At 42.9% G+C, this 22968-nt stretch overlaps 1 pseudogene; it reads right to left on the bottom strand.

Moving 5' to 3' along the window:
- Positions 1-19622: 19622 nt before the first annotated feature.
- On the bottom strand, positions 19623-19741 carry LOC133388254 (5S ribosomal RNA; annotated as a pseudogene).
- Positions 19742-22968: the final 3227 nt, after the last annotated feature.

Below are 22968 nucleotides of genomic sequence, written 5' to 3'. Positions count from 1 at the left end.
CAGGATGCATTAGTTAAAAACCGCCCATTACTTGGATAAAAGTGCTCTGTTGCTGTAGTGCAACAAATCTACTTTTAAAAAAGAACTACCAACAACCCTGGACTTTTTGCAGTTTGGAAAGTGATGAGGAAATGCTTTGAAAAGTGGGTCCCAGGCTATGGCCTGAAGGCACATGAGGCCAGCACCCTGCTGAAGCTAAGCAGGATCAGGTCTGGTCAGTGCCTGGATGGGAGACTGCCTGGGAACCATATGCAAGCCGCCTTGGGTTTCTATGATAAAAAGGAAGGCATGGTATAAATGTAATAAATAAATAAATAAAAGTGTGGGATGAATGAATGATAAACAGGCAGATGTGTAACAACCCCACAAGCAAATCATTGTTATACAACTGTCCCATAAACAAATCAGAAAGAATGATCAATATAGAGAGGCTTTAATCTAATCTCTGTGTAAGCTTTGGGCAAGCAAATCAGGATGAATGCTCAATAAACAGGTCCAATGGAGACAGATGCCATAAGCGAGGCTTTAGGAAAAGCTAGCCTAGTCCATCAAGGTTTCATCCGTTATTATAAGTCTAGTGACTTCACTCCAAAGTAGTAAGAGGAATCCATCGCATGAATAATACATGGATTGGTGAACCACGTGCCCCTTCCAGGAGAGTCTTTTTAAAATCCTCTTTCCATTGCGTTGGAGCTGCTGTCATTTCGACCTCAGAGAATGAAACATCTTTGGCACAGACAGGATTTGAGCTGGCTCCCTGAGAGGCAGCTCAACTGTGGCCCTTATCAGCGTATGTGAACTTGCAAAGATAAGGCTTCAAAGCCAAACACATTTTAAATACACCTTGAAAAGCCTTCAAAAATGTAGTTTCATAAATGTTTGTGTTACCTGATTCATAGATAACGTGGAGTGGTGTTATTGAATTGCTGCGCAGCCGAATACTTGCAAACAGTATTTGTTGCTGGTATCAGATGAATGGTTTACTTATTAATGGGTTTCTGAATGTGGTTAGAATTCACTGTTTCGGAGCCAACATTTCCCACCCTTTGTGCTTTGTAGCTCCACAGGGATCAGGCTGTTTCTTGCCCACAGTTCTGTTGATCCAAATTAAACATGCAGAATTCCTGTACAGGAAATGATCTGCACGTCTGGGGCATGGAGGGATAGACAGCAGTGGAGACCGGCGGCTCCAGTGCCAGTGGGGCAGTGGAATACGCTCAAGGTTTTAAGACCAAATTTTCAAAGAACTGTCCAATGTGCTGACGGCGCTCCTTGAAAGTTTGGACTAAAACCCGGAGCGGCTTCACTCTCCCACTGACACCGGAGCCACCAGTCTCCACTGTTAGAGACATATTATTATTATTACTTTTCTGTCCTGCCTTCCTCCCAGAAGGAGCCCAGGGACAAAACACTAAAAACATCTGAAAACATCTAAAAAACAAAACATAAAAACATCTTAAAAAACATTTTTTTAAAAAAAAATCATATAAAAATAATAAAATAATAAATAAAACAATATGTTTTTAACCCTTTTAAAATATGTTTTTAAAGCTTTTTTTTTTTTTTTTAAATGTTTTTAAAGTTGTTTTGTTTTAATGTATTTTAAGGTCTGTTTTTATGATGTTCTGATGTGTTTTTAGCACTTTTGTTTGCCGCCCTGGGCTGCTGCTGGGAGGAAGGGCGGGATATAAATCAAATAACAATAACAACAACAACAACATCTGTACAAAATCTTGAAAAGCAATCCCAGCCCCCCTCTCCGCAGCTCTGGGAATTGTTACCAGCCCTGCACCTGTGACTTCAGCAGCAACTCAGCACATACAAACTTAACTAAAGAACATACAATGAGCCCTGCTGGATCAGACCAAATCTGGGGAAGGGCCCTGCCTCAACGGTAGAGCATCTGCTGTGCATGCAGAAGGTCCCAGGTTCAATCCTTGGCATCTCCAGGTAGAGCTGGGACTGTACCCAGTCTGGAGTCCTGGAGAGCTGCTGCTGGTCAGTGTAGACAATACTGAGCTAGATGGACCAAAGGTCGGACTCAGAATAAGACAGCTTCCCATGTTCCTACTAAAGGCCTATATAGTCCCAGTGTTCTCTGTTTCCCAGATCTTTCACTTTACATCTCATTTGGCTCTGTTTAATGGCTCCATTGCTGTCGATTTTCACTTGCCTCTGGGTACCAGTTGCTGGGAATCACAGGTGAGGAGAGGCCTGCTGTGCTCAGGTTGTGCTTGCAGGCTTCCCATGGGCATCTAGTTGGCCACTAGGAGAAGACGATTCTGGACTAGATGGGCCTTTGGCCTGATCATGCAGTTAGGCTCCTCTTAAAAGTGAGATTGGGAAATCTGAACAGTTCGCAGCTCCCACGCGGAATGACTATGCCGGCCCTCAGGAAACCATGCATAAGTCTTAATTTGAACCAAGGCATGCCAGGGCTGATCCCTAGAACAGAGAAAGAAGCAATGAAGAGTTGCAGAGCTGAGTGCATTAGCCTTTCCACCAAGTATTCACAGCCAACCCCAGTGCTGTGGGATCAGTGGGCATTTAATAAAACCAATGTGTTCCATGAATTTCAGCATCAAATATATTTTGCTTTTAGGTGGGATTGCCTGCATTTGTCAAAGATTGGACCAAATGACCTTTGAGGACCCTTCCTTCCATCTCTGTGTTTATCTTAATCAGCTTCAGCTCCCATTCTGAAATATGGGCCTAATAATACTGGCCAACCTTATAGGGGTGTTGTAAGGATTACTGAGGTTACAAATGCAAAAAGCGTTGAACATTCTAAAATGTTGTAAATGCATAAGGGGTCAGTGGGGCAAGAGAATGGCAGAAAAAGTAGCCTTACTGGAACAAGACCAGATTTCTGTATCTGTGTTTGCGTGTAGATATGCACACTGCTTTTCTGTCTGTATGGAAGCTTACAGATCAGATGCCTAGGAAGTCTCCTAAGTACCATAAGATCATGCTGAATAATTTAGAGAATATGCTTAGTCCTGGGGGAATGCATGGAAATGTTGATACCAAGTGGCAAATAATAAAAATATTTGCACTAAGTCCATTTCTACAACTGCACATTAAAAAGACCCTTCTTCACCCCCCCCAGGGTATACCTAAGAGAAAAAGAGAGGAGAAAAAATAGAGAGATCTGTAATAAAATATAAATTCTAAACAGCAATAAAATGTCTATCGCTTTGGGGGTTATGAGTGTTCAGCTTTTATGGCTATGAAAATCAATTTACTGAGCTGAGATTTATAGCAAAATCGAGAAGTTAAAATCTGAATTCATTCGCCTGTAGCCGGTTCCATTTATTTCCCAGTCAATATGGTAAGAGAGAGCAGACTTACCACAGCAGATGCCATTCCGACTGACAGCTTGCTAGAAAACCATCTTGTTAAACATTTGTTATGATCTGCCAGCAACATGCGCTAAACTTACAGTTGAGATCAAGTTCTCTTCTTCCATCAAGCATCAAGGAATCATTGCACTGGATAGGGATGGACAAATCTGTCAATTTCTAATTTATCTAATCTTACTTCATTTCTCTACATTTCCCCAGCAATTTGCAAAGTTTTTTTTAAATCCTCAGGAAAATTTCCCGGCATTTTAATGCAAATTTCCCTAATATATACATTTTTGTATGCAAAATTGGGAGAAGTGTGAATTTTGAAGGATAATTATGTCTCAGTTTGCATATTGATCTGAGAAATGTAAATTAGGTAGTTTCTCATTAACAAATCAAATCCTGCCTCTCCATTCAGTAGGGCTGAATTAGACCTGTCCTGTTTCCATCTTTAGAAGCACCTCCTTCCATAAGCATTTCTCTAGCTCGTGTTACCCATATTGCATTCCATGTGGACAGCATCTCTTTTAACAATATTTTGTGAAGCCAGGAACAAATGTCCAAACACAGCCAATATGTACCCTTTTGTCAAGTCACTCTCATTCAACCTCAGTTCTCCATCTGTAAAATGGGAATAAGATATGTCCACTTTAGAAGGTTGCTGCTTCCCATTTTGGCCATATAAATACCTTTTACCACCCAGTTCTGTGTCATATAATGGTTTGCATTGTTGGTATATTATAAGTGAAGAAAGTGACCATTGCAGCACAGTTGCATTGACTTTGGTGGCAGCATGCAGTTGCAATATTATGGCAGCCCAGCATTCTTGGTGCATGCTTCTGTATTAGTGCTGGGATTTTAAATTGGCAGCCCTCTTCATGCAACTAGTGTACAGTGAATGCACACATGTGAGGGAAGCAAATCATGCTTCTGTGTGGATGGGGACCCGCCATTTTGCAGGATTCCCAAACCTATGCTGTATAGTTTGTACTTGCATAGAGTATGTTCATGTGACCAGCTGATTGCATGTAGCTTGGGAGCAGGGCACATTCACTATACACTACACATCCACTGACATGCAGGTTCACTGATCGTGTGAACATTGCTTTGGAGCATAATTGCACACAGATATGTCTTGATACAGCACATTCTTATACACAAGTCCTTATGGGTCTTGGTGGTTATAAATACAGCTTAGCAAGCTGATAATACAGCCTTTCCATGCATACACGGCACGGGCCCACAATACCTGATGGAGCGTCTCTCCCGATATGAACCTACCCGTACACTACGCTCAACATCGAAGGCCCTCCTTCGTGTGCATACTCAGAAAGACGCCCGGAAGGCGACTACAAGAAAGAGGGCCTTCTCAATAGTGGCCCCCGAACTATGGAACACCCTTCCTGACGAGGTAGGCCTGGCACCTACTTTATTATCTTTTCGGCGCCAGATGAAAACCTTCCTCTTTGCCCAGGTATTTTAATATTTTAATATTTCTATCTTTTAGTATTTTAGTATTTGTATTAATGTTGTAAAGAAAGTTATATGTTTTATCTTTTCTGAATGGGTTTTTATGTTAATTCTGTCTTTGTTGTATGTATAAACTGTTGTCTTGATGATTAGGTGATTTTAAAATTGACTGTTTATATACTTATATTTGATGTACACCGCCCAGAGAGCCTCGCTATGGGCGGTATAGAAATAAAATAAAATAAATAAATAAATAAATAAATAAAATACTAAACCTCAGATCTGTAGCACCAAAGGCTTTTAGTGGATACAGCCATAGGAAGCTGCCTGTCATCTGATCCAGATTCCTCACTCCACTTTCCAGCATCTCACTTTCCTCGTTGACAGGTTCTTGGATTTACATGGTATTTGAGGAGTTTCTGTTTTGGTTCCATGGAGACTTCTAAGCATACACAAGCACATCATCCCTTTGACTCCCAAATATAAAATATGGTTTAAAGACATTAACAGCAACAACTAAAGAAATCCTCCCTGTGTCCAAGAAATTAAAACTGGGCGGTTCCAGAGTCCAGAACTGCGTAAGTTATCCACATGATCACATTCCAGTGGCCCTTTATTGACGAGCTGACACTGGAGCCATGTCTACCATCTCCTACATGGGATCCACCAGCAATTGCCAGGCGCCCAGATTTATGGAGGAACCTCTGAGTAGAGTGAAAAAGTAAACAGCCATGTCTCGTTGAGTGAATGATATAGCACATTACTATAATTCTGCCTCAGTAAGGTCATTGGGATTTGCTACAGTGTGTTACCTTGACCTTTTAACTTCCTCAGTGAAAGCCAAGGGGAATGTGAAGGAGATAACCATGTATAATTAGAAGGGTCCTCAAAAATGTTGTCTTGATTTAAGCGTCACATACTGGCAGCACCAATGCAGAATCTGTGTGTGTGTGTCATGTGCCTTCAAGTTGATTACAACTTATGGCAACCCTATGAATCAACAACCTCCAATAGCATCTGTTGTAAACCACCCTGTTCAGATCTTGCTGATGTATATTAATACAAGAGATGATTAATTGGTGAACACAAGTTATTTCTAAAACACTCTTTTTAAATTGTGTTTTTGGTGTTGTCTTAAGTTTTGGTGTTATATTATTATTATTAGTAATAATAATAATTACTCCTCCTACTCACTCGAAAAGACAATAATGCTGGGAAAAACAGAAGTGAATAGAAAAAGAGGAAGGCCAAACAAGAGATGGATTGATTCCATAAAGGAAGCCACAGACCTGAACTTACAAGATCTGAACAGGGTGGTTCATGACAGATGCTATTGGGGGTTGCTGATTTATAGGGTCGCCATAAGTTGTAATCGCCTTGAAGGCACATAACAACTTCTGCTGCTGCTGCTGCTGCTGCTGCTTTTTACACCAAAGTATCTCAAAGTGACATACAGGACAAAAATAGAAATCACAAGAAGCATTAAAACCAAATTATATCATTGTTGTGTTGTAATCTGCCCTGGGACATTACGATGAAAGCTGGTTAAGAAGCCCAATAAATAAATAAATAAAACATTTTACTGCCATTTTAAAAAAAAATGTATAGATCATCCTGTGCCAAAGCTTGGAGTGCTGAATGATTAGAGATCAAATCTAAGCAAGCCATGAACCAGTAGGAAATCACTTGGTACTGAACTGAGGGAGGACATCTGGGGAGGCTCAGTGGAATCTGAGAGTGGTCTGGAAAGTGTCCACCATTTGGCTGGGTATCTTTAGAGCATCATGTTGACTACCCCTGACCTAGACCGATTATTTCTTTACAGTGGAGGCTGGTCCATTAGGGCAAGTGGGGTGCTGACCCACCAACCTGTCTGCCCTCAGTCAGCCCCCACCTGCCATCTGCCTGGCTTCTTACTTATAACCAGCCCAGGGGGTGTCCCTGGGTGCCAGCTCCCTCCTCCGTAGTCTTATTGTTGCTCTTGTAGAACTCAGCAGGAAGGCAGATATGGTTGATCTGTCAATTTCAGTTCTCTCAGTTTTCTAATGTTACATTCAGTCCTCTATATTTCTACAGCAATCTGCAATTTATTTATTTTTTAAAATCCTCATGAAAATTCTCCACCGTTTTAGTGCGAATTTCACCAAATAAACACATTTTTGTAGGTAGTTTTGACAAAGGTACACATTTTTGCAAGCCACTTCTCATCACATCATGCCTTTTTGCATGTTGTTTTCACTCGTATATTCATTTTTATGCACACTTTCCCCTAATATATGCATTTTTGTAAATATTGTTTAGTTGGCAAACTGCATCCCAAAGTTCTAATAAGTGCAAATTTCGAAGGATGGCTGTGTTTCGGTTCTCATATTGTTTCGGAAAGTGAGAATTTGATAAATTCTGCTTGAAATGCGAACTGAATCGAAATTCTCATTCATCCCTAGTATCAGCCATTGTCGATTGCAGGAAGATGGTCATGTGAGGGAGCAGCACGTTTGACCACTAGATGTAGCATTCAAAGTATAAAGGCATCTACCAGTGGAGGGTAGCCCATTAGGGTGAACAGGAGGACATTGCTCCATCAACCTCACTGAGTCAACCCCTGCCTGCCAATCTTCTTAAGTACAACCAGTCAATGGCCTGGCCCCGGGCACCAGCTTCCTCTTCCTTAGTCTTGCTCTTGCTCTTGTAGAACTCAGCAGGGAGGCAGATGGGGGATGAAATTAGAACTACTTGACTCTGGCTGTCATTGGCTCAGGCTTCACCTATGGTTGGGCTCCCTGCTTTCTGCCCTACTTGCAGGGCCAGCTCCAGGAATGCTGGGGCCCTTGGGCATCAGCTTGCCCTGCCCCCGGTGTGTGTGGTGTGTGTGTGTGCGAGTGCACACGCACGTGGCCCTCCCACGCCCCCCCTACCTATCTGCTGTCTTTTACCATTACCCTTAATGAAGATGGCGGCCGCGGTTTCCATAAGGGGATGACGCCTCCGCCACCATCTTTGTTGATGGTATGTGTGCGTGCTACACTTGCGCATCTCTGCCATCAACTAAGATGGTGGCAGGGGCTTCAGTACCTTAGGGAAACCACGGCTGCCATCTTTGTTAAGGGCAATGGTAAAAGACAGCAGACAGGTAAGTGGGGAGATGTGGGGGGGCATGGATCACGGAAAGGGAGTGGAGGGATGGCTGAGGGCCCCCCTGTAGCTCCAGGAGCTGTCGGGCCAGTGCCCAACCTGGACGCCCTTTAGGACCGGCCCTTCCTACTTGTGCAAACGGTTACCATTGCTTCTAGACATCAAGAAACGTAACCTGGTTGGTCCAGATTATTTACAGACTGGGCCCATTGCTTGCAAGGCTAAAGACGTATTTTGTTATTTTATGTTATGTTACGGTTTATTTCTATGCTGCCTTTTGGCCAAAAAGACCCTCAGGCGGCTCACAAAAAATCAGAGCTTGGAAAAGTTACTTTTTTTGAACTACAACTGCCATCAGCTCAATCCAGTGGCCATGCTGGATGGGGCTGATGGGAGTTGTAGTTCAAAAAAGTAACTTTTCTAAGCTCTGCAAAAAATAAACCCAAATACAAAATACAGATCAGAAAAGAATAATATCGTTTACAAAAAATTAAATAACAAAACATTAACATTGTTAAAAAAAGCAACAGCAACATCTTTCAATAACAATACGATAACAATCAGCACTTTCCTAATGTTTTGACGATGTGGCTGTGACAAGTGCAAGCAGGAAGAGATTCGTAGAGAGAGAGGTTTGGTTTTTGGGAATATCAAATAGCCAATCACAATTATAGTGACATAGCAATCACAGATTACAAGATCTGAACAGGGTGGTTCACGACAGATGCTGTTGGAGATAGCTGATTCATAGGGTTGTCATAAGTTGTAGTCTACTTGAAGGTACATAACAACAACAATCACAATGTGATACCCAGAAGCATGATCAGGTGATAAATCAAATAAGAGGGTGGTTCAAAGACAGGGACAGCTGGTATAGCACAGTGGGGAGGAGAGCCTGGCTGGGAGTCCACAGTCTGTGAGTTCAAATCCCCTTCATGTCTCCTGGGTGTCAAGAGCCAGCTAAAGATCACCCCCACAGGGAGTGGCTCAGGGGTTATGTGCCCTGCCACCTGTGCAGCTGTGGGCAAGTTGCATAGTCCCAAGGAGCCCGTTGCCCTCCAGCTGGCAGTTGCAGACAAGGAAGGGGCTGGCTTGTGCCACTGTGGCAAGCTGAGCAGGCCCTAGCCAGCTGGGGAGGACTAGCCTCAGAGGGAGGCAATGGTAAACCCCCTCTGAATACCACGAACACCCTATTCATAGGGTTGCCATAAGTTGGGGTCGACTTGATGGCAGCCCATTTCCATTTCCATTTTCGAAGACAGGGTGGTTCAAATGTAGTACGAATATAATCCATAGGCTCTTTTGAAAGGATATGTAAACCAGAAGCTGCACAGGAATGGGATGCTGATTATGAGTTTCCGACCTTCATTCCAAGGAAACTGAACCTTGGGTTCAGTGCTGGAACCCCTGTAAGTCTCTCACCACTCAGTGATTGGGGTGCGCACAACAGTATTGTTCAAAGGGCCATTTATGGAAAATACCACATCTTTCTTCCAAGGAGCTCAGGCAGGGTAGATCCCATAGGGACAGGTTGCAGGAGCCTCTTTTATTCTCACAAAAACCCTGGCTTGCAAGTTACCCCATTCAGCAAAGATCCTTTCCTCTGCTGGAATGGGAAGTGCAATTAAGGCAGTTTGGGGCCAAATCCGATGTGACATCAATCACGTCACATCAATAGCCCTTGCATTTTTTAAAAAAAGGAGGAATAAGGAGGAGTCCCTTCCCTGGAAGATGTAGGGCAGGAGTGAGGAACCTTTGGCCCTCCAGATGTCACCAAGGGCCAGGGATGGCGGGGGTTGTAGTTCAGCAACATCTGGATAGCCACTTGCTGTGGGGGGAAGGGCTGTAGCGCAGCGGGAGGACATCTGCCTTGCATGCCGAAGGTCCCAGGTTCAATCTCCGGCATCTCCAGACAGAGTTGGGAGAAACTCCTGCCTGAAACTCTGGAGAGCCGCTGCCAGTCAACGTAGGCCACACTCAGCTAGATGGACCAGTGGTTTTGACTCAGTATAAAGGTGCCTTCCTACATTCTTAAGATCTTCAGTTTCGTGGTCACCCTATTGCTGATCCTTTATTGAGGGGCAAGCCCTTGTGTTTATTTGGCCAAAAAAAACCCCAAACAGAAAACAAACACAAAAAGTGCTTTGTAAGCTTTCAAAAAGAACATGTATTGACCTTGTCAGGCTTAATTGTGCCACAGCCAAATTACTCCCTGAAACACAGGGGTTTTGTAAGCTTTGCATTTTTCAAAGAGCAGAATGTCCCAGGGATGGGGGATGGTTGGGGATGCAGCTTCTTGCATTCTGTTATAAAAATGCAGTTACGCTCTTGCAACTCCCTCCCGTCTCTTAAAGGCATACAATGCACAAACGACAAGAGGTTCTGTTAGAAGACCTCAGGACCGCACAGACTTGCTGTTCACAGATCTCTCCTCTCTTCTGCCCTGGTTATGGATTCTTTGCATTCCCTGCCACTTCATTCACTGTTAACAATGGCTAGGGCAGCCTTCCCCAACCTGATGCCCCCCCAGACGTTGTTGGCCATATTGCCTGATCATTTCATTTCATTTCATTTCATTTCATTTTATTAAATTTATATACCGCCCATAGCCGAAGCTCCCTGGGCGGTTCACAACGATCAGCATAAAATACAATGAAACACATATTTAAAACAGTTTTTTAAAAGCTTAAAATTTAAATTTAAAACATAAACATTTTTACACATACTAAAATGCCTGGGAAAAGAGGAAAGTTTTAACCTGGCGCCGAAAAGATAGTAATGTCGGCGCCAGGAGTACCTCGTCAGGAAGACTATTCCATAATTTGGGGGCCACCACTGAGAAGGCCCTCTTTCTTGTCGCCACCCTCTGAGCCTCCCTCTGAGTAGGCACCCGGAGGAGGGCCTTCGATGCTGAGCGTAGCGTACGGGTAGGTTCATATTGGGAGAGGCGTTCCATCAGGTATCGTGGTCCCGAGCTGTATAAGGCTTTATCATTGGCCATGCTGGCCAGGACTGATGGGAGGAGTAGTCCAACAACACCCAGAGTGCATCAGGTTGGAGAGTGCTGGGCCAGGGTGTCCCCAGGGGCAAGATTAGTCCAGATCCAAATGGCATCCCTGCAGAACTCTTATGCTTTCTGCATTGGGGAACAGCAAAGCCCTGCATTTTGGGGGCTCACGGGTAATGGGAAGAGCTGTAGGTCTGTGGCAGGGTCAATGCCTTGCATGCAGAAAGTCCCAGTTTCAATCCCCGACATCTCCAAGTAGTGCTGGGAATGTCCCATGTGTGAAAGCCTGGAGAGCCACTGCTGGTCAGTGCAAAGCAGGTTTGGGGAACCTGTGGCCCTCCGGATGTTGTGGAACGACGACTCCCATCACCTTGGCCATCGGCCACGCTTGCTGGGGCTAATGAGAGGCGCCATTCAGCAACATCTGGAGAGCCAAAGGTTCCCCACACCTGCTGTAGGTCAATCTTGAGCTAAACAGACCAATGGTCTGATTTGAAATAAAGCAGTTTTCTATATTTCTGTGACTCATCACAAGGTGACCATTGCGCTATGGTCCCCCACCTAACTCCTGGGGATGCGCTCATATCCACTCCCCTGCTCCCCATGACCTGAAAGCTCAGCCTATGTTGGCTTAGTCCGGCTGGTGGCTTCAGTGTTTGACATATGTGACCATGACAATGCATACACCTCCCCCCAAATCACACATTTCTTCTATGGGCATACTGTAGTGGTTATGACACTGATGAATATGGCAGTCCTTGATCAAGAGCTGCCTCTGCCATTTTTTTATTTATTTTGTATATTTATCAGCTGCTTGATCCTAAGACAGTGGCGTTGTGTGGCCATAGGCAACCTACTCTCTCTTAGCCTTCCATCTACAACATGGAGGTATGGGGAAAGGCTGTAGCTTGGTGGTATGAACATGGGTTGCGTGCAAAAAGTCCCAGGTTCAATCCCTGGTATCTCTGCGTAGGGCTGGAGAGCCCTGTCTGAAACCTGCTAATCAGTGAGCAGACCTGCGTTCCCTAACTGTGGTCTGTGGAGCACCAGTGGTCCATGAGTTTCATTCAGATGGTCCACAGAGTATCTGTAAAAATACAGTTTAAAAATTATACAGCACCTAGCACAGTGCAGCGCAAGTGATACAACAGCTATGCTCTGCCTCCACAATTGGTGGCAGTATGTTTCTGAATTCCCGTTGCTGGGAACTGCAGGAGGGAAGACTGTTCTTGCCCTCAGATCCTGCTCGCGGCCTTCCCATAGGCCTCTGGTTGGCCACTGTGAGAAGAGGATGCTGGACTAGATGGGCCATCGGCCTGATCCAGTAGGCCTCTTACGTTATGTCCTTAAGAGGCAGAAAAATCCTTAAGTGGTCTGCCAAGACCCTCAGCAATTTCCAGGTGGTCTGTGGAGCAAGAACATTTGGCTATTCCTGGTGTAGACAGTACTGAGCCAGGTGGATCAATGGCCTGACTCAGTAGGGAAGCAGCTTCCTATGTTCATATGGCCCAGTACAAGGTGAGCTTTTTATGTTCATGACTAAAGACTATTGTTGTAAGAAGAAATCTGTCCACTGCCCTGGTATAGGGTGACTCTGTTCTCACAGAAATCCTTCATGGAAGTTGTGGTGGATCTCTGAGGGAAGAGCATATCAAAATGCACTGCACACCACCCCTGTCCCTTATTACGACCTTGTGATATACAAGGAGCCCTCTCTCTTTTACTATTCATAGTAATAATAGTTCACTTTGTCCCCATGTACTAGTTGCTGTATTGTTGCATGCATTTAGGGTTCTAACCGTGTTTTTATCAGAGCTCGGAAAAGTTACTTTTTTGAACTACAACTCCCATCAGCCCCAGCCAGCGCATGCTGGCTGGGGCTGACGGGAGTTGTAGTTCAAAAAAGTAACTTTTCCAAGCTCTGGTTTTTATCTCCTTTTGCTTTTGCTTTCCTTCTTTCTTTAAGCATTTTAAGTTTCTTCAGTCATCCATTGAGGTCTGTCTCTCTTTTTAACTAGAGGTATTGTCTTTTTGCATTCTTCCCCGATAATGTCTCTGACTTCAATCCATAGTTCTTCTGGTTCTCTGTCAACTAAGTTTAAAGCCTCAAATCTTTTGCCGATACATGAAAAACGGACTGCCTTCAAGTCAATCCCGACTTATGGTGACCCCATGAATAGGGATTTCATGGTAAGCGGTATCCAGAGGGGGTTTACCATTGCCTCCCTCTGAGGCTAGTCCTCCCCAGCTGGCTAGGGCCTGCTCAGCTTGCCACAGTTTAGAAGCCAGCCCCTTCCTTGTCCGCAACTGCCAGCTGGGGGGCAACTGGGCTCCTTGGGACTATGCAGCTTGCCCATAGTTGCACAGGTGGCAGGGCATGTAATGCCTGAGCCACTCCCTGTGGGGGTGATCTTTTAGCTGGCCCTTGACACCCAGGAGACACGAGTGGGGATTTGAACTCACAGTCTCTGGACTCCCAGCCAGGCTCTCCTCCCCACTGTGCTATACCAGATGTCTCACTGATTCATAGGGTTGCCATAAGTTGTAATCGACTTGAAGGCATATAACAACAAAACTAATAACACATCAGTCATGCTGACTGCCTCCTTCAATCCTTCCCATTTTGCTTTGAATATATGTTGGGTTTTTTTTTTTCCTGCCCCACATTAGAATAAGAACTTCAGAAGATCCCTGCTGGATCAGTCCAACATCCTGTTTCCCACAGCGGCCAACCAGATGACTATGGGAAGCCCTGCGATCCTGAAGGTAGCGCTTGTCATCAATCCTATTAGCAGCCATTGAGAACCTTCTCCTCCATGAATCTGTCTAATCTCCTTTTAAACCCATCCAAGTCGGTGGCCATCTCCACATCCTCTGGCAGCAAATGCCATATTTTGTTTATTGCTGTGTGAAGGACTTCTTTTTGTCTGTCCCAGAACTCCTACCATTTAGCTTCATTGGAGGATTCTCGGTTCTAGTATTATGTGAGTATTTTTGCAGTCACCCAAATTCAGCCACCGTAACCATCCCCACCGCTCACAAAAACCATAAAAAGTAAAACATCCAAGAGACAGGCATACACCACAGTTTTCTAGGTGATTCTAATGTGTTTGCCTTCTCTTGATCTGGGCAAATGAATCCAGTTTGTGCTAGATTTTTTTTTAAAGAAAAGATCTAGGAGGACAAAAAAGTTGTGGATGGGTATGAGCTGGGCAGCTTGGTAACTGAACTGCATGAAAGCACAGGATGCAGTTCTAGTAGCAGGCCATCACATTTACATGGTCTTGGAGGAGAACCAAATACAATGAACCAACATAGAGGAATACAGATGTGAGTTCCCCTTGCACTACAGGCATGATATCCTCATTCTCTTGTTACATTTTATTTTTGGGCACAGCAGTGATTTGTAAGGACAGCCTCCTAATGAGAAAAGAGTTACTCTCCTTTCCCCCCTGAGTGATCCTAGCCTATCAGGGATCATGTTATAGTTCCATGGTGGTTGAAGCAAGTAGCTGCTAGAGGTACCGTTTCAGTAACAGCGGAAGCAAAGGGATTTAGAGAAGAGGCAAATATTTTTGCTAGACCTGCTGATATATTCAAGATAGGATACAATATATTCAAAATTGAATTGGAAAAGAAGTAGTGCATTTCATGGAGATTTGTTCTGATTAATTTTTTTATACCTTGTAATAACCATGGTAATGCTATCTACACAGGACACTTTTTATTTTAAAGTGGAGTGATTTGCACCTTTGGTAGGCATATTGAGAACATAGGTGCCTTTAATTCTTCATACCAATACCAGAATGGTGCTGAATATTTGGTCATTAAGTTCTGAGGGCAAAAGAGAGGGGGTTGAGGTGTGTCTGTGTAAAAATATTTCCTCCAAAATGGTTCACTGTGCTTTTTTGGTGGTCCATCCCAGTAATTCATAGCAATGGTTCCCTCCTCCCCATAGCTGCCCTCCTTCCTGGAGAAACCGTAACGAATCAGGGATCATGTAATAAACCTGATAATGTTATGATGCCATATAGCTAATTATGTTTGGCTATGTGACTATTACATAGTTACATACCCAAATCTAATGGTATGAATCACATTGTCACAAAGCCAATTCAGAATGAGGGCAGAAAGCATTGTTCTTCCTCTGATTCCCTCTATAATGCAGCCATTTTTGCCCATTTGCACTTTGCCAAATTTCCAAAACTGGTGGGCATTTCTTGGGGGATTTATTGTCCTTTTCGCCATTTTGACTCAGTCTGAAACAGTAATTATTGCATAGGACCAGACAAAAATATAGGTGTTCCTGAGTCAGAAACACCAGGGACGAATGGGTAGGTCCCTAGCTCTGTTTGCCCACCCTAGATGGTGTTGCTGATCCAGATTCTATAACTGGTGTGTGTGTGTCTCCTTGAGTGACTTTGAAGAAACTTGTTTCAACTATGAAGCACTCCCATAGACATAAACAGTTCCTACAGATGTAAGCAGTCATTCTAGAGGAACAAGAAATGGCATTTATCCCAGATCTATGATCTGCTTCTGAATAAAATGTACGAGAGGCTTTCTTGAGCCACTGGAATTTATATGACTCTTACTGGAGACTGTAAATTGCGGTCAGTCTGGATAACCATCCCTGGGTTCCCCTCCCCCTCTTTTATTTTCTATGGGAAAGCAAAAGAGAAGGAGGAAATTGAGAGAGGAGGCTGAGGGTGAAACATCCCAGGATGGCAAGAGAAGAGATGAAGGTTCAGGGAGGCTGAGAATGGACGAATCTGTCAATTTTGGTTCCTCTCTGTTTCTCATTTTTCCGTTCTTATGTTCAGTTCTTCCCATTTCAACATCAGTTTGCATTAAAAAAAAAAGTCCACATGAAGATTCATCGGTATTTTAGTGTGAATTTCTCCTCATAGGCACATTTTTGTATGCGATTTTCCCTAATATGCATATTTTTGCAAAGCAATTCCCCCTAATATAACACAGTGTTGTGGGTTATGTTCACAAATATATCTGTTTTTATGCATGCTTTATCCTAGTGTACGCATTCTTCTGTGCAGTATTTGCCTGGGAATTTGCAAAAGTTGGAGAAGTATGAATTTCGAAGGATGGCTGTGCTTCAGTCTGTGTATTGTCTCAGAAAGTGTGAATTAGGTTGGCTTGCCTTTAAATGCAAACTGAATCAAATTTCTCCCCCTTCTCTAAAGGGGACTCAGATTTGCAAAACAAGGCTCAGTTGGGAGATCACAGGTAATATAATAATAATAATAATAATAATGGGATTTAATTTGACATATCAGAGGGCTATATCAAACTATAGTTATTCCCCCCCTGCCCCCAGCAAGGCTGATGACATGAAAGAATCATTAGCTATGCTGCCAGAATCAGTTTCACATCATAAAGATACAAAATTTCATAGTTGATTTCCTCATAGGCCATTTCAGTGGTGTTTTTGTTTTTTTGTTTATTTCATTACATGAGAAACAAAGAATGAGAAATTTATGAGAAAGGAAAAGAAAAAAATTAAGATCACATGACACTGAAAACACAGGCAATGTCAAAATAATTAGTTTGTGCTAATGTCTCATCCACAAAACCTTAAGAAGGAGAATGGGGAAAAAATAGGTTAGCTTTAAAAGGAACTCGGAAGTGTTGACATTGGCCATTTGTGGGAACATGTCTAGATCTCTGGTCTTTATTTCCTGCAAAGCAGGAGACATGCCTAAGCCTCTTTGCAAAGTTTTCACATTTCTCTTTTGCATCTTCAGCCATCAAATGCTTGGGTAAACAGGAATGTTTTCAAATTCCTAGTGCAGTGTTCCTCAACTTTGGATCCCCAAATGTCGTTGGACTACAACTACCATCATCCGTAGCCAATCATGGATGATGGGAATATTAGTCCAAACAACATCTGGGGATTCAAGGTTGAAGAACACTGCTCTAAGTGTGTTCATGAATTCTTGTTTATTCTTTGGTCCACTCCTGACTGATTCCTGATCCCAATGTCTGGCATGCTGCTTAACCCACCTGTCATCTGGTTTGGCCTTGCTGTTCTGACTTACTCTTTGGTTGGGTCTACTGGCTGTTCTCTTGTCTCCTGGCTCTCACAGTGGCCAACCAGAATGCAAGAGCATTCTCCCTACTTCTGATTCCCGGCAGCAGGTATTCAGAGGCATCTGCCTCTGACAGTGGAGGGAGAATGTAGCCACTGTATCTAGTAGCCTTTGGTAGCCTTATCGTTCCCCATGAAATTGTGTAATCCTGTTTTAAAACCATCCACGTTGGTGGTTATCACTGCCTCTTGTGGGAGCATATTCCATAAGTTTACCTATGTGCACTGTGAAGAAGTACTTTCATTTGTTTGTCTTGAATTTTCCAACATTCAACCTCATTGAATGGTCTCAACTTCTAGCAATATGAAAAAGGGAGAAAATATCTCCCTATCCACTTTCTCCACACCATGCACAATTTTATACACCTATCACATCCCCCCTTACACACCTTTTTTCTAAACTAAAAAGCTCCAAATACTATAACCTTTCCTCATAGGCAAATTGCTTGAACCTGTGGTCATTTCTGTTGCCCTTTTTTTGAACCTTTTCCAGCTCTACAATCTCCATTTAGAAGGATCAGTTAGCAGAGTAGGGGAAGATCTATTGACACAAATACGCAATAATGGATGGCATATGAAATGCTTATTGAGCACACTTCCTATGTCATCAAATAATGAACATACCTTTGTGAACATGGATCCAATGAGGACATAAAGTTCTCAGACCAGCAACGGCTTTCTCATGTATCCCAACGCATGAAAAAGATCTGTTCTTTTAAAGATTGCTCTTTCATATTTTTTTTTTAAAAATGTTTATATTGAATTTCTTTGCTTCCAATTTGTTTCCGGGACAAATTCAAAGTGCTGGTTTTTACCTTTAAAGCCCTAAACGGCCTTGGACCAATATACCTGAGGGATCGCTTACGCCGATATGTACCTACTCGGGATTTAAGATCATCTGCCTCTGGTCTTTTCTGCGTGCCTGGAATAAAAGATGTTAGACTGACAGGCACGCGGGAGAGAGCTTTTTCAGTTGTGGCTCCCAAGCTTTGGAATACCCTACCTCAAGAAGTCCGCTCTGCTCCCTCCCTGTGGGTTTTCCAGAGACTTCTGAAAACGATCTTGTTCCGGAGAGCCTTTGGGAGGGACTGAAGGTAGAGCCTGACACTGATTTTATGCCTTCTACATTTTACTTTTGTAGTCCCTTTAGTACCACTCCCTATATATATGCATATGTGTGTGTTTTTGTGTGTGTGTGTATATATATTGTATTTTATTTATTTTAATTGTATTTTTTGTATTTTAATTTATTTTAATGTTTTTGTGATTTTACTGTTTACAATTTTATTATGCATATGTTTGATTTTATTTTTGTAAGCTGCCCTGAGTGCCCTATTTATTATAGGGTAGAAGGGCGGGATAGAAATATTTTAAAATAAAATAAGTAATTTTCAAAATGTTGCTAGTCATATGAGAGTGTGTGACATTTCAGGGAGGAAACAAAATCTTCCTTTGAGTAATGCAGAATTGACCAGAACTGAACATTATGCAATGTTTATATTTAGGCCAGGTAATATCTTTCGTTGCAGACCAAAATAAAAATCAAAGATTTGATTCCTAACCCTGATCAACCTGTTGACTGAAAAAGAAATTGCCCTGGGAAATGTGTCTACTTGAGAAAGATAGGAAACATTTATATAACCTTTTTGGAGGGTACACAATGCTTCACAGACATCTTGTTGAAATCCTTACAACAACCTTGTAAGGTAGGTCAGTATTATTCACCCCAAGATGCTGAGGAAGATAAATGGCTGATTCTCCAGTGGGAGGTGAGTGTTCAGTAGATTAATGACACTGGCTATTACGTGGGAAGCAAATTTAGCAAAAGCAGCAGCTACTGTGTCTTCTTTATTAGGTGATAATATGCCATGGCTTTATTATTATAAATCACCTGTGTTCCCTTTAACTAATGAAGTCAAGCCTTTGGGGAGGGTTTCTTTGGGTCTTAAGAAAACCTTTAAAAATGGCAAGCAATTAAAATATATATTTTGAAAGGTTGTAATATAGGTACTTTAATGTGCTGAGGAGACTGTCAAGGCTTCATAGTGGGAAAGAAAGGGCATTTGCTTGAGTTTGGAACTAATCAATCACAGTTCAGCTGTTTTAGTGTTGTGGAAGAAGTGTCGTCTTGTCCTCCAGCCCACTAAACTGTGGTGTGTTTCTATCTGGCTGGCAAGGTGGCTTGGAGGTGTTTCTTTTCAGGCTTGATGCACACAACCCACTTAATTAGCAACCCAATTCCATTTCCTACCAAGTTTTATTGAGTGCTGTGAGTTTACTCCTAAGTAAAGGTGTGGGGGGCTGCAGTCTGTAAGTGTCCATATTTAGGCCTATTTTATCCAATCGCAGCCAATAGATAGGTCCTCTTACATTAGTATGAAGGTTTAACTGAGTTGCGGGTTACACAGTTAGAGCATATAATGCTATTTTTAGAGCATTTTTGTTGTGATATGCCAAGTCGATTACAATTTATGGTGACCCTATGAATCTTTCTTGGATATATTTATAGGGTTTTCATGGTAAGAGGTATTCAGAGGTAGTTTACCATTGCCTTCCTCTATGCCTACAGCACCCGGTATTCCCAGACAGTCTCCCATCCAAGTACCAACTAGGCCTGACCCTGCTTAGCTTCCGAGATCCGACGAGATCTGGCATGTTCAGGGTAGTATGGCCGTAGGCATACAGTGCACTTTTTTTACAAGATGTGCTGCAAAGAACAACTTGCCTGTCTCTGCTTTTTTTTTTGTTCTATACAGATTGCCCAGCTCTTGACCTTCTTCCTCACTTATCTTTGCATACCATATGGACAGGTGAAACAAACCAAATAGGACTGGAAAGGTTGCAAGATAAGAGTTAAAATTCTGAGCAATAGTTAGAGAGTTGGACTAGCTCAACCCAACCCAATTCTTCCCTTGCCTTCTTTTGCTGCTGTCTCTGTGGGATCTAGCATAAAACCAGAACACAACAGGGATCCTCAGTGCTGCTTGAGTAGGGTGGCCACCAAAAAAGAGGAATTGCATCACCAAAAAAAGAAAGACAAAAAGATGCTGATTTGCATAAAAATTACATATGTTAATTTATACATTGTTGATGCACATTTAGAAATCCTTCCTATAACTTCAATATGCCCACACCAGGTGTCCTGCGTGGCTGCTCAGTCTGGTCTCTGGGTGCCAGCTTCAAGGTTCTTCCTCTCCTTTCTGCTGGTTGGTGGAGGGGTCACAGCTTAGTGGTAGAGCATATGCCTTACATGCAGAAGGTCCCCGGTTCATTTCCCCGCATCTCCTGGTGGGACTGGGAATGTTCCCTGTCTGAAACCTTGGAGAGCCACATCAGTAGATCAGTCAATGGTCTGACTCAGTATAAGGCAGCTTCCTATGTTTATCTTTCGACTGGACGTGCCTTCAAACACAGGGCTCCTTCAAACAGAGGACTGTCCTTTGTAAAGTAGGACACATGGGCAGCAGTAAAGGCCCAATGTTCACCACACGTTGAAAGCAGCATCAAAGCACTTTAAACACTTTAAATAGTTTCCCACAAAGAATCTTGGGAACTGTAGTTTAAGGGTGCTGAGAGCCGTTAGGAGATCTATTTCCCTCACAGAGCTATAATTCTCAGCAGGGCCAGTGCCAGGTATGAGTGGGCCCTTGGACACCAGCCTGACCTGGGCCCAGGTTGCATAGCTCAAGCCCCCCCAATACAGGTGGTGCGGGGCTAATAAGCTCGCCCACACACCCTATCTACCTCTTGTGTTGTGTGAATGACTTGCAAGCACAGTGCACACAACATTCACACTGACAGGAGAGGTAGGTTGGAGTATGCATGTGGGCTTATGAAGCGTGCTGTTGCTATTGGGGGGGTGCATGGGAGCTTCCTCTCCGCAATCCGTGACAAGGTCAGGTTGTAGGACGCTACTGCTGCAGATCATGGAATGGGAGCACCACCCTCCCACGCTAAGGAGGGGCCCTTCAGCGGCCTCTCTGTGCTGCAGAGGCCCTCAGCCAGGGCCCGATCTGGCCACCCTCTGGCACCAGCCCCGATTGTCAGAGTGATTTAACTGTCAATCCTTCACAGGGAACTCTGGGAACTGTAGCTTTGTGAGGGGAATAGCAGTTTCCTAACAAATCAAGGAACTTGTTTAAACTGGTATAGTACTGCTTTAAATGTGTGGTGCAGATGGGGCCAAGGTTTGGACTTCCTTTCATCAGCTTCTTGCACTATTCTCAGAACAAAATATTGGCAGATTCCTCCTCACTTCCCCTTGGGTTTTCAGTCTCCTAAGGTTAGGACGAGAGGCCTGCAGCAGCCAGTGTAAATGACTAGGCTTTTATGCATCATTTGCTTATTAAAAATACGGTTTGTTGATGTGAATTAGCCTTTAATTTACCTCTGGGGGAGAAAGACTAATATGACATGGCGTGGCCACTATAAATATTAATGTGGAGTAAACTATGTTTGCATATGGTAAATATTAAGGAGACATTAATATTCATGCTATAAGCCACAGTTGTCTTTGAGGAATGGTGGAGATTTTCAGATGGGTTTTTATGGACGAAGATTTTAATAGAGTTTGCTGTCCTCTCCTTGCGCTTCCTCCAGGCACACGAAATCATTTGAGTAAAAAGGTGTGCTCACACCTACTGTTTCTAACAAATGGCCATTCCCACTTAAATGACTTCATGCCTATACATTTCATGATGAAGGTGATGACGACGATAATAACAGTGTATTTTTAGGACCCATCCTGTTCTAGTGACTGTAATTTGTTTTAACTGTTTTAAATACTGAATTATAAATTGTTGTAACCTGCCCTGGGATCTGCTGGTGAAGGGTGGGTAATAAATACTAATACCAGAGCTTGGAAAAGTTACTTTTTTGAACTACAACTCCCATCAGCCTAATCCAGTGGCCATGCTGGCTGGGGCTGATGGGAGTTGTAGTTCAAAAAAAGTAACTTTTCGAAGCTCTGACTAATACTAATACTAATACTGTATTATAATAATATTCTATTTGCATGATCTTTTCAGTGACCATTAAATGTCCATGTGTATTCTAGTGAAATTAGTGACTGACTTTGACATTTGGAATACATAGCTGAATATTGCAGGATATGTTCTTTTCATAGTTGCAAAAAACTTACAGAAAGTCCCCCCCCCCAACTCTAGGGTTTAGAATCCTATCTAAAATATTGTACACCGCTTAGAGATTTTTAAAATAACAAGTGGTTTATCAGTGCTTTTAAATAAATAAATACAATTTAACAAGTTTCTCTGACCATTTTGAGTGCAAGAATTCCCGGTATCTTCAGGTAGGGCTGGAAGAGACTTCTGCTTGAAATCCTGGAGAGCTGCTACCAGTCAGTGTTGACAATACTGAGCTGGATGGATGGTTTGAACTGGCACAAGGCAACATCCTATGTTCTTGTGTGTGTCGATTAAGATGCATGGCGACCCTATGAATCAGCAACTTCCACTAGCATCTGTCATAAACCACCCTGTTCAGATCTTGTAAGTTCAGGTCTGTGGCTTCCTTTATGGAATCAATCCATCTCTTGTTTGGCCTTCCTCTTTTTCTACTCCCTTCTGTTTTTCCCAGCATTACTGTCTTTTCTAGTGAATCATGTCTTCTCATGATGTGTCCAAAGTATGATCACCTCAGTTTCATCATTTTAGGTTCTAGCAACAGTTCTGGTTTAATTTGTTCTAACATGCAATTATTTGTCTTTTTCGTGGTCCATGGTATCTGCGAATATTCAATTTTGTTTGTTGGTTAGTATCAGAGAGATGAGTACTTTTAGCTAAACAAAACCTTTTTCCAATATAGTGGCTTTTTCCCAAGCTGAATGTTTGAGGGGCTTTCAGTATGTTTATCACAGCTATCAGATGACCACATTTTTAAATGTTCAG

Source organism: Rhineura floridana, chromosome 6 (assembly GCF_030035675.1).
Source record: "Rhineura floridana isolate rRhiFlo1 chromosome 6, rRhiFlo1.hap2, whole genome shotgun sequence".
NCBI classification, from domain to species: Eukaryota; Metazoa; Chordata; class Lepidosauria; order Squamata; family Rhineuridae; genus Rhineura; species Rhineura floridana.
This window is presented reverse-complemented; position numbering and strand designations above follow the sequence as displayed.